The 12,261-nt window shown below is 29.8% G+C and overlaps 1 protein-coding gene and 1 long non-coding RNA gene across 2 annotated transcripts in view; one reads left to right on the top strand and one right to left on the bottom strand.

Moving 5' to 3' along the window:
* Positions 1-12,261, bottom strand: part of LOC118191680 (sodium-dependent phosphate transporter 1-B-like) — a 319,865-nt gene that overhangs the window by 266,448 nt on the left and 41,156 nt on the right. The gene's annotated exons all lie outside the window — the stretch shown is intronic.
* The window catches only part of LOC118191679 (uncharacterized), a 185,959-nt gene that overhangs the window by 171,989 nt on the left and 1,709 nt on the right, over positions 1-12,261 (top strand). The window lies entirely within an intron of this gene.

Consider the following 12,261-nt stretch of genomic DNA (forward strand, 5'->3'; position numbering starts at 1 on the left):
AAAAAATTTAATAATACTTACTCAATTTTAAAATAATAGATAAAATGTGCTACTCTTTTAACATAAAGTTCCGTGGGTTTTTTTTCAATTTTTATTTGCAGGTTTTTTATTTAATGAAAGTTTATTTCTAATCATTTCTTTATCTGCATGTGAACTGAGAGAATTTTTATACTGCTTCTAAGATAACTATATTAGCAGCTATTTAAATTTACTCAAAAAACAATTTTACATTGACATAGTTTTAAACATATATGACATATATGGCAACATTTCTGCTAACCTACGTTTGATTTTTTGCCTAATTGTAAATTTTACATTGTTATAATTCTCTTCCGATTCAATATAATAATTTTTTTAAATAATTTTGTAATTTATACTTATATCTATATTACAATTAAATAAATGTATGTAAGATTGTTACCTTAATTTTGACAAAATAGCTTTACTCAGAGTACCTAAACAGTATTTAATTTTTCAAAAGTGTGAGTAAAGGAAGCAAGTCTTTTTATGCCAATTACTTTAATGTTTTATACTATTATATTTTATCTAGAATGCTAATTTAGCACAAAATCTAATCAATAATTAGTTACAAAGGATACAATAAGAATAACTTTAACAAGTACTTAACAAAATTAGTTTGTTAAATACTTGTTATTCTTGTTGGTACTATTCATAATACCGAAGATATTATCGATTAACTCATAGAAGTCAAATGCTTTTTGATTTCCTGTGGGGTGGAGTATACCTTTTGCGGTACTTTTTGAAAATAATGTTTTCTCTGGAGCGACTTTTTGTCTCTCGTTTCCCTTGACCATTAAATAATTCGGTTTTAGTTTGTGACATAATTTGATTTCTTCTCAATCTATATTTAAAACCTCTTTAATAATAACAAAATTTAAAACAGTTCCATCTTCTAAAACAAATCCTTTATCTAAAACGTGGTTTCTCAGTAATTTGAGGCAGAGCGCGAAATGAGACCTCTGATTAAAACAAACTGCACATTTTGAAAAGAACCGAGAACTTGGTCCAGTTTAGAGTCATAGCAGAGTTTTCAATCTATATGCATTTCGTCGAAACTGAGAACGCATATTTTTTCTGCAGAATACAAATATTCTCCTCTTTCCTTCTTTAGAGCAAGAACATCACTTTGAATTCTTGGACTACACTAAAATTTAGCGCACCATTTTTTTAATTTGCTAATACTAGGTAAAGATATTCCAGTTTTTTTCTTAATTTTTTTTTTCTTTCCATAAATCATAGCTTTAAGATGACAGAGCTCTTATGACAATGCAACGTGAAATATCTTCACTAGCCCACCTGATTTTTTCCTTCTTTTTCAGTAATACATTAATCTGCGTCTTTATAAAAATAGGCTTTAGACATTTTTTCAAATTCTCCGATTTGTGCTCCCCCCCCCCAAAAAAAAATTTCGCTATTTGAGATTTTAATTTCTGATACCAATTTCTGTCTAGATGTCGTCCACCTTCTTTGCCGCTGAACAAACATTCTAAAATTTTTCTTTTCTCTATTTTTCAATACTTTAATACAATTTTCTAAGGATATTATTTTGTTCTTCAAATTATCAATGCATTCTTGTTTATCCTTAAACTTAGGGCATTCAGGAATATCTATATTTTCATTTGTGAGTTTTATTTCAAAATCATTAAAATTTGATTTACTATTGTCATCATCAATTTCGATTTATTATTGTCATCACAATTTACTTTCGGCACAGCATTCCATTTCAACAGTTTCTTTTTGTGGCTATCCAAACAAGCGATTTTTCATATCATCTTCATAAACACTGCATAGAAAATGTTCGCTGCAAATTTTTCCGCTTTTCGCATTAATAGAATCTTGTCTTTGACATTTGTGTATCCATTCTTTCGTCAAAAGCAGAACCTCATTTGGATCCTTTGGTCCCATGAAATAAAATATCTCATCCTTTCGTACTTCTGTAAGTGCTACGGCAAGTTACTACAGCGCAAAAAGTCATATTACGTAAATGGTACTTTACAATATAGAATTTAAAATAAAAACTGACTAAAATTACATATATATAAATTATTTTAAATATATACATTATTAGAAAACAGATATATATATGATAAAAATTAATTTGGGATATGTAACCTCTAGAAAATCGTCTCACAGCTGAATGAAACTACAGTTTTAAACGCGGGAAATCAGAACAGTTGGCATCACAGTGACGTCAGATTACTGCCTGTTAATTTTCCTCATTAGGCTCGCGTCGGCGAGGAGTCGAACAAAGAAATGAGCTAGCCCTTTCTATTTATCCCTGATAGAGTGAACTAGAAATGACGCAATGCAGAGAAGTTATTACGATTTTAGAATAGAGAGGATGAATTAATGTTTATAGTTATATTATAATTCTTATTCATATATTTTTATCTTACTTACATATATATTTTTATCTTACTTACATATATATGTAAGATAAAAATATATCTATCCGCTTCAAATTTATATATATATATATATATATATACCCACTCTATTACTCGGCTTGATGAGCGCATTTTTCTATGCTTATATGTTGGTAAATTGTGAATTTTTTGCTTAAATGATTGAATTATGTTGTTCTTATGTTCCGGTTAAGGTTTTTATGCCTTTAGTTAATCTGTATGCAATAGTTGTAGAATTATCAATTTAAAAGTTGTTTAAGTCTGCTAAGCCTAGGTTTTTTTTTTTTTTTTTTTTTTTTTTTTAACCATAGCATATTTGTTTGCATTTGAAGCAGCAGAATAGTGAATTAAGTGAGTTTCTGCACGTTCAATGTCTTTTTACCAAGTGAAACCGAAAGTAAACTTTGTCTGCCTTCTTGCCCTCTTCTCGAATTGTTTGTTTTTGCGTAGAACCTCTAATTTTAACGGTAAAAATTGTTTTTTTAATTATTTTAATTTTATTTGGTATTTTTCAATTTTTAATAAAGATATTTTGAGGTTTTATGTATTCTTGCCCTGTCGCGAAGTGACAACTGAATTAATTGAATGAGAAATATATCTCTAATGAAATTCGAGGAATAAGATTCAATGAAATGCAGGAAAATATGCGTATATTTGAATATTCCGTACAAGGAAATCATGTTGTATACACATCAGATTTGTTCGCTTAGTTTTAACCGTAAATTAGGATCCACTTTTGATTTTGTTCTGTATTTATTTTTCAAATATTACATGGAAGAAAATCCTTGTTCACACAAATAAGTTGTGCAGAAAGGCAATAAATATTTAATAGCTTTATTTGAAATGCCTTAAATTCTTTTTTAGGTTCAGCGAAAAGTTAACAAGTGTGTTATTTTTTAAATCTTCAGTTAGCTTTCGATCACAGAAAATTTCTCTCATTGGTTCTTTTTCTTCTCGAGATAAAATTTCAGGCACAAATGAACCAAATGTGCTTCTAATTCAATTTTCGTTTCGTAATCCTCGGGCAAGTACATGTTGAAATTATTTAACAATCAAAAACATTGATTTTCAATGTCGGATGCTAATTCTTCTTTTATTTTCAAATTATTTTCGGTTAGAAAACTTTCTAAAAGTGGTAAAAAAGCTTAATATATTATTATCTAATTCTTTGATTATTAGCTCGAGTGTTTTTATCATTTCATTCATTTTAATTCTAATGGTAAATAAATTAACACTTTGTCCTTGTAATTCTAAATTTAACTCATTTAACTTTCCAAAAATATCAGCCAAATATGCTAAGTGTGCAAACCATAATTCATTAAATAAACAATTTTGTTATTCAAATTTTGAATCACACAGGAAAATTTGAATTTTTGATCGAATTTCCAAAAGACGATTTAAAACGTTTCCTCTAGATAAGCACCTTACTTCGGAATATAACAAAAGCTTTTCATGTTCACTGCCCATCTCTTGGCATAAAATCGTAGATATTCTTAAATTTAAAGCTCGGCTTTTAATAAAATTGACAATTTTCACATTCACAACTTGCTTCAAGAGGATTTTCAGGTTTTCGAGGATTGTTTTGGCTATTAAATAGCTTCACGATGAACGAAGCAGTGAGTAAAAGTTTCAACTGCGACTTCCTTTATTTGAGAAAGAACACCGGAATGTTTTCTTGTTAAATTCCAAGCTCCGTCACTGCAAACAACAAACTTATACCAAGGAATGTCATTCTCAGACTTAAAACTGTTAAGTACCTTGCAAATTTCATTTGCAATTGCTCTATCATGAAGAGATTCACAAAATAAATACTTTAATTCGTTTAACTTCTTCGAAACGTATGTAAACTAATAATTGAAAGAAGTTCGTTACACCAGTACATTCATCTAATTCCAATGCGAAATACTCACTATGTTTTATTTTTTAAATGTTTGTATATTATTGTTTTTGAACTCCGATAATTTCCTCTAAAATAGTCTTCAGATTTATCCCTTAAACTGGCATGCTTAGCTTCAAGATGTCTTTTAAGAAACAATGGGTTTCATACTTTGATTGGATATTAGTTCACCGCAAACAACACAATGAGGTTGACGGTTCATTTCATCTCTGTTCCATGTAAACCCAAATGATAAATAATTTTCATTATATTTTCTATAAACAATTTTCTTTTCTATTCAAATATTCTTAGTGCTAGTAGATTGTCCTGGATCGGTTACTTGTGAATCATTTTTTTACCGTTTAGTCAATCCTAGCCATTTTTCCATTTTGAAAATCTAGGTTTGTTTATTATTTTTTCACAAATATTTAAATGCACAATATATTACGAGTTCTTCAAAAACAAGCGACGAACAACGATTTTTTCGAATCGCATAGTCAGTACGGAACACAAAGCAACAAGAAGACAAAATGTCTGCTGTTAGAGACAGCAAATCGACGTAAAAAAAAATGATTCTAATTGAAAATAGTGCAATATGAGCCCGGAAGTGGTGACGAGATAAACTGTAGATAGGCTAATAAATCGATTACCCCTAAAAGAGGCAATGAGAAACGATCATCTTTTTATAGGAACTTATTTTTTATTTCCTATTAAATAAGCATCATTCACGACAAATTTTGCAAAATATGTGAACAGCATATATGATGTACTACATTAATATGCCCAGTTGCTATTGTTCAGTAATGCATCAGAATAACTTCTTATATTCAAGTTATCACTGACTTCTAGAGTAAATATTATCTGTAAACCCAGAATCACAATGCATAGAACATTGCTAACATCCTCCTTCAGCACAGTCAAAGTATTGACAGGAACTCTTTAATTACCACAGGTCACAAATACCCATCTTCCTAAAAAACTTTATAAATTCTGCTTCAAATTTTAATATTCTATAGAGCTTTTTGGCTAGGCCTAGCGACAATAGAATGCTCCACCAACTGAGTACCAGTCATAGAACAGGTGGTTCAGCAACTCAGCTAGTGGTAAGTAAGTAAGCATCGGCTGATCGAGATCTATGGAGTGACAAAGAAGTCAGGGGATAGACCAGTTGAAAGATGGCGGCCATATAAACCTATAAATGACTTAATGGAGTCTTCAAACAGGAAACCTGCCTGGCAGGACATTTCGATTTATTGTCCAATACTGGGTTGTCTGGGTGTGTTGGTGTATTTAATTATGGCAAAGCAAACTAGGGCTATCTGCCTAAGGGGAGGGATGCCTTCGTGGAGGACGTTTTAAGGGAAACTGGCTCAAATACACTGGGTTGTCTGGGATTCACACCATATTCGAAAACGGCTTCTTATATCTGAAGTTCGAATCGAATTAAAAGGCATTCCGATGGCAGCTGATACTTCGAGACTCTTTAAAGAACTGCATAGCAGCACGACAGAGGGGCCTACTTCAGAATAATGAAGACTGCATAGCGTTCGAAAGCGCTTCTATTAGAGTAATGCAAGTGCTGATGCCTGTGCGGGTCGGAAAGAACGAAGAAATGCAGCCGAGGAGAAGCTGCAACGTTACAAGGTAGCAGCGGCTTTTGAACATACTGCATTTGACATCCTGGAACCTCTGGCATGACCTGCTGATAGCAACAAATACATCCTCGTTGTCATCGATTACTTCAGCAAATGGCCTGAAGCGTAGCCCATTCCTGATCAAAAGGATATCACGGTAGCAGAGTTAATGATACAGCACTGGAGATTCAGGTTCGGAGTGCCTTTTCAGTTACATTCCGATCAAGGAAAAAATTATCTGGACTGTAATCAAAGAACTCTGAAAGCTACTCGGCATCGACAAAATTCAAACGACACCTTTACATGCCCCGTCAGACGGCATGGTAGGGAGGTTTAATCGAACCATCCTTAATAACCTCTAGCTGGTGGTTTTTCAGAAACTAAGAGGACTGGGGACGAAAGTTACCTTGTTCGTACTGGCCTATCGCAGTGCTGTCCGTGAGACTTGTCGGCTATTCCCCATTCCAGATGCTCATTGGTAGTGACTTTCGTCTGCCTTGTGATCTGTTGTCTGGTCGACATTCGGATGCGCGTTCGTCGGCTGCTACCTGAATGCCTCGACGGGAAAATCTATCACACTTTTTCATAGTGTTGCCCGATCTTATGATTGACGGTCCAGCAGCTACACGCCAGAACATCTGGTTTCAACACGCTGGAGCCCCTGCACATTTTAGCAGCACTGTGTGCGGGAGTACCTCGATAGGAGATAACTTGATTGCTAGACTGGCAGAAGCGGACCAGTCACATGCACTGTAAAAAAAAATCTGTAAAGTTACTAAGAAAACTGGGATGCCATGGGTTATTTGAGTAACAGAAACAGGTATTTTCTTTGTAACATTACAAGAGTTTTGCCTGTAATGGTTACAGATCTTTTTCTTGTAATATCACAGCATATAGTTATGTAAGTAGAACATATTTTTCTCATGTAAATTCCCAAACGATATATCTGTAATGGTTACAGATTATTTGCGTGTAATATTACAGCAAATAATTATGTAGAAAGAACATGTTTTTCTCATGTAAAATCTCAACAGATATATCTGTAACCGTTACAGGTTATTTACTTGTATTATTATAGCAAGTTATTATGTGAGTAGAAGATACTTTTCTTACGTAAAATTCCAATGGTTGTATCTGTAAAGGTTTCAGATTATTTCCTTCTAATATCTCATTGAGTAATTATGTGTGTAGAATATATTTTTCATAGATAATACTAAAGGATATGTTTATAAAAGTAGTAGATTTTTTTTGTCTAAAATGATGCTTATTATAATAAAATATATTGAAATCAAGATGTTTTGAGTAAAACAATATCTTCATGTGTATATCATTATACAGATATATGCAAGTGAAGCATAATAGTTTGGCTTTTTAAATTAGTCAATTTGACCTCAGAATAGCATTAATTTAAAAGATGTGCTTTCAACAGCAATGTTCTTTTTTCAAAAAGTAACATTAGTCTGTTGCAGAGTATTTTTGTTTTATGAAGAGAAACTTATGTCTGATATTATTGAAAGGCCTTTCATATTATCATTTTGATTAATTTAAAAGTTCAAATTGATATGCTACTCCTATATTTGCCCTGTAAAATAGCTGAAAAAAATAGTATGTTTTATTTGCATGTTAGTGTCAGTTAATAAGATATGTTCTAGAACTTTCTTTTTAGTAATTTTAGCTAAAATAGACACATGTTGCTTTAGATTTAACTTATATGAGTAAACGTGTTGCATGTTGATATGATCATATTATTACAGTAAAAGACATTTTGTGAAATATTTCTATGAAGAACTCAGAACAGCTGTTCTTCATATTTCAAAAATATATTCTCTCCTTCTAAAAAATGACATTTTCAGTAAATTAAAGAATTCAACATAGCAATGAACTTCATTTTGTTACTACAAGGAATTCAAATTTTGTTCATACGCTTGAATTACAACGTCTAACTAATTTTTTTATTCTTATCTGCACTCAGTGTTTGTCAACAGTCTGCTATTGTTTGAAATAATGCATAACTTTTTTACTTACCTTCAAATAATTTCCTTTGCATTAACAGATAGAAGTCTTTCATTAAAAACCTAATGTCATGCTTTTTGAATAAGCATAAAACTTTGCCAACTGACCTTAATTTTTAAAGCCTTGTTTCCCTTAAAATTCTTAATACAATTATGCCTTTAAGAAATTTATTTCTAAAATTAATACTTCAGTTTAGCTTAAAATTTAATGCATTTTAATTTTACCTATAATTTTTTACAAACATAATATGTAATAAATCTAAGCTTAATATTTACCATTTCGAAAGTGATACTAAAAAAGTATTCCTAGATATTATAAATTTCGAGATTCGCATATAAAATTGTGAAATAAACATGTGACAACAGAAAACAAACTTTATGCTCTCTCTATATTACAGCATGTTAATTAAGAAGTTTATTGAATTTATAATTTTATTGTGAAACACTATGAAGCAAATAATATGCTAATTAAAATACAGAAGTAAAAATAATTTATTACTTAATTCATAAACTTTACATAAAACCTGAAAAAAAGAATTAATTAAAAAATAACATAATTTAATAAACATTTCATAAAAATTCGTTTCGACTGCTTGGAAAAAATGAATGGTTTTTCTCCTCTTTGTAAACCATGTCTCCTAAATAAAGAAAACATTTCTTTTAAAATCATAATCATGCTCTTAAAAAGCTTATAAAAATAATTTTAATAGATGTTTTAAACATGTGCTTATATAACACTTTTAATCATATTTCTTTATAATATCTTAATTAATTAAGAACAGCTTAAATTCTTTAAAAAATTGGATTACAGTGAACCGTCTCATTACGACAAGCTACCTCAGTCAATCACTTTTTAAATTTAATCAGCATCCCTCATAAAATAACTAATTAGTAAACATAACTTCGCTAGGATGCCCACTATCATTTAAAAATCAAAATTTTCAGGAATCACGTAGCTTAGAGAAGGTTCATTGTACAAAAACAGCCAATATTCAAATATTTTCATAAATGAAGCCACCATAGTTATTAAATATAATATACAGTATACTTATATTCAGAATTCAGAACTTGAATAAATTTCTCGAACTGTTTTAGCATTCGAAAAATATTATATTTATTACCTTAAATTTCTAAAACAATATTACATATTCGTCCAAAGGAATCACTGGAACTCGGACAACATTTTCCCCCTAGCTTTCTTTTAGCACAGGATTCTGAATATGTTTTAAAGATTTAGGTAATGTTTGTCTTCCTTAAGGCGCTCACAAAACAAGTTACCCTAAATGTTTTGTCCGCATAGTGGTCATTTTCATCATACTAACTGATTTGCTAGTGGATTTTGGATGCATGGCCTATCATTGATGAAACAATAATAGTGAACAGCTTCAAGAAAATGGGGATATCTAATGTCTTGATGCCATATTCCCACTTATTTTTACTAATTTTATCTTCCGAAAATTAAGAGGGAAAAATTAAACGAATAATTTAATTTCCAAAGGACACAGTCACAGTAGGAATATAACAAATGAAAAGTAATTACGGATAAACTACTACTATCACAATATTATTTATTTAAAAGAAACCTCTATTTCAATAAGAATACACATAATTGCAACATCTAATAAGTTATCTCATTTCTTCTTTATAATTTGAACTTCTGTCATTCTCATTGTTGTTCTTGCAAATCCTTAGGCCTCAGATCATACATAAATAATTAGAGAAGGTTGTGGTCCGATGCTTGCTAGGGTGAACATTCAGCTGATATGGCAAAATTGCACAGTGAATGGCAGTTGGTATTTGCTTTCACTATCATAGATCATTGTTTGTATTAGGCTGACATAATATTCAACAGTTAGAAGAGAAAGATTCAACGGGGCCTTAAGTGTGCAAAAGTTTGCCTTTGTTAGTATGACGAAAACAATCATTATGTTGATAAATCCATTTTAAAATCTTGGAATATTCATTTTCTGAATGCATTAAAAGGGGGAAAATTATGTAAATATTTTTTTAATTTTCAGAATCTGGTTCTAAAGCTGGGTGGGGTGGAATATGCAACGCAATACGATAATTCTGAAGATCATTGCTCGTGGCAGTACAAACTAAACGGTGATAACTTGCATGCTGTAGAAAAAGACACAAATTGCAATTCCAGATGCATTAAATGCTTTGAGGTCTAGGGAGTAGCAGTGGGCAATACTAAGAGTGAAATTCAATGTATAGCGAAGTAGGAATGAAAATTACTTTTATTAGATAACTTAAATGGTTATGTTACTAAGCGTTCTTATTGGAATGTAGGTTTCTTTTAAATAATAATACTATGATAGTTACCAGTAGTTCATTCATGAATATTTTTGATTGGTTATGATCTTATTGTAATCACATCCTTCAAAATTAAATTGATTGCTTAATTTCCCCCTTGATTTTCATACTATAATATAAAAGGAGGAAAATAGTCTGGAAGTAAACATAACTCCTCTTTCTCTCTATATATATAGACATGTATCTTCGTGTGCAACTAAGCAAAACAAATGTGACTTTTTCTTCTTTAAAAAGATTGTGTAAATAAATAGAATTAAGTTCATTTCAAAGACTTATGACACATGAAATATACATGATCAAAATAAATTAGAAAATTTTCAAATAAATTTTAAGCTAAATTACGTGTTGCAATGTAAGTTGCAATAATTCAGTTGTAATAATTAATACTAACAAAACCAAACATCATATTCCCATTCTGCAAAGTATAAAAATTCTTCTGCAAAATGAAAAAATGACCAACACTTTGGCTTATTTGATAACTTTCAAATTCACTCCTTTGTTTGCATTTAGAATTTATAACTTTAATTTTCCACAGAAATTTGTTTTTGATTTTAAAAAATTTCACTGGCATAATTTCATTCACTTCAGCATATATTAATAGATGCAGAAGGTTTTTGTACCTTACATAATTTTAAATCTTATGTAAACTAACGTAATTAATAACAAAATCAAAACATAGATCAGAAACAGCATAAAATTTAATTAATAATTACTACTAGTGTCACACAAAATGCTATGAAATTAATTAATAAAATAAGAATGAGATAAAATATATAGAATTAATATTCCACATGTGTGAAGTTTGGAAGTTTCACGTTAAATATTTTTTTTTAATTAAGTATTTTTAAAAATGACCCCTTAAAGCATGGGACCTTTCGTAATTAGCTTCGTAATTAGAACTTGCAAATCTGCTTCGCTAGTCTTTCATAACATTGCTTTTCTTTTATTAACAAGAAATATTGCATTCAGTTATTTAATTTAAGATATCAAAAATAATGCTACTGAAAGGCATGAATACTTACTTAAATTTGAAATTAATTTGGTTGACTTAAAATAATATTTAAAAAAAATAAATCTTCATATATAGGTCTAAAAATCAGACCTTATTAATTTTCTTTTATTTGAACGATATCTGAATTCTGCCTTAGTTTGGACTAGTAAATCATTGGGCAATTAAATGCCAAGCTATAAGAGAACTAATGTAGTTTACAAATGCACTGAATTTTATTTCCGGTATTAACTTTCAAAGAAAGTAAAATTTTCTACATATTTGCATCATTTGGATTGATAGAATATGGTAAAGCATGCAAAGGCTATCAGCCTAAAGGAAAGTATATATTCATAGGCGGTTTTGTAAGGAAAAGTAGCTTGCATTTCCATTTATTCATGTGTATATATATATATATATTGTTAATGCTGAAATCAATGCTTCATTAAAAATTCATTATTATTTTATTTTTAATACAACATACAGATACAGAATTGTTTTAAATTCCAATAAACAATAATAATTTATTTTTAAGAAAACTTATTTTATGATTTATATATTATATTACATGAATAAGAGAAACATTTGTCAAGAAATGTATTAAACTTGTATTAGCAGATTCATGCTATCCTAGTAACAAGACTATCATACTTCAAAACTGTATTAAAACTGGGCAAAATAAAATCAACATAAATTCTACATTAAATGTTTAAAAACTTATAAGTATGCAATGGTAGTTATATATACAATATAATATATGTTGTCATTTATAAAATATTAATGAAATGATATTTTTGGAAATAATGCACAAAATTTTAGTTTTGTTTTATAATTAGTTTAACGAATTGTTAGAAAAATATTTTAGGTCATTTCCATTTTTCCCCTGTTGATATTGGTATATTAAAATATATGGAATAATTAAGTTGCATCTAGTTAGTAAAACAAAACATTACGAAAAGTATGATACGGTATATTTTTAATCAATATAATTACTTCATTTTGTAAT

This window comes from Stegodyphus dumicola, chromosome 6 (assembly GCF_044657685.1).
Source record: "Stegodyphus dumicola isolate Sdum_Otavi_A_Nest chromosome 6, ASM4465768v1".
NCBI lineage: Eukaryota > Metazoa > Arthropoda > Arachnida > Araneae > Eresidae > Stegodyphus > Stegodyphus dumicola.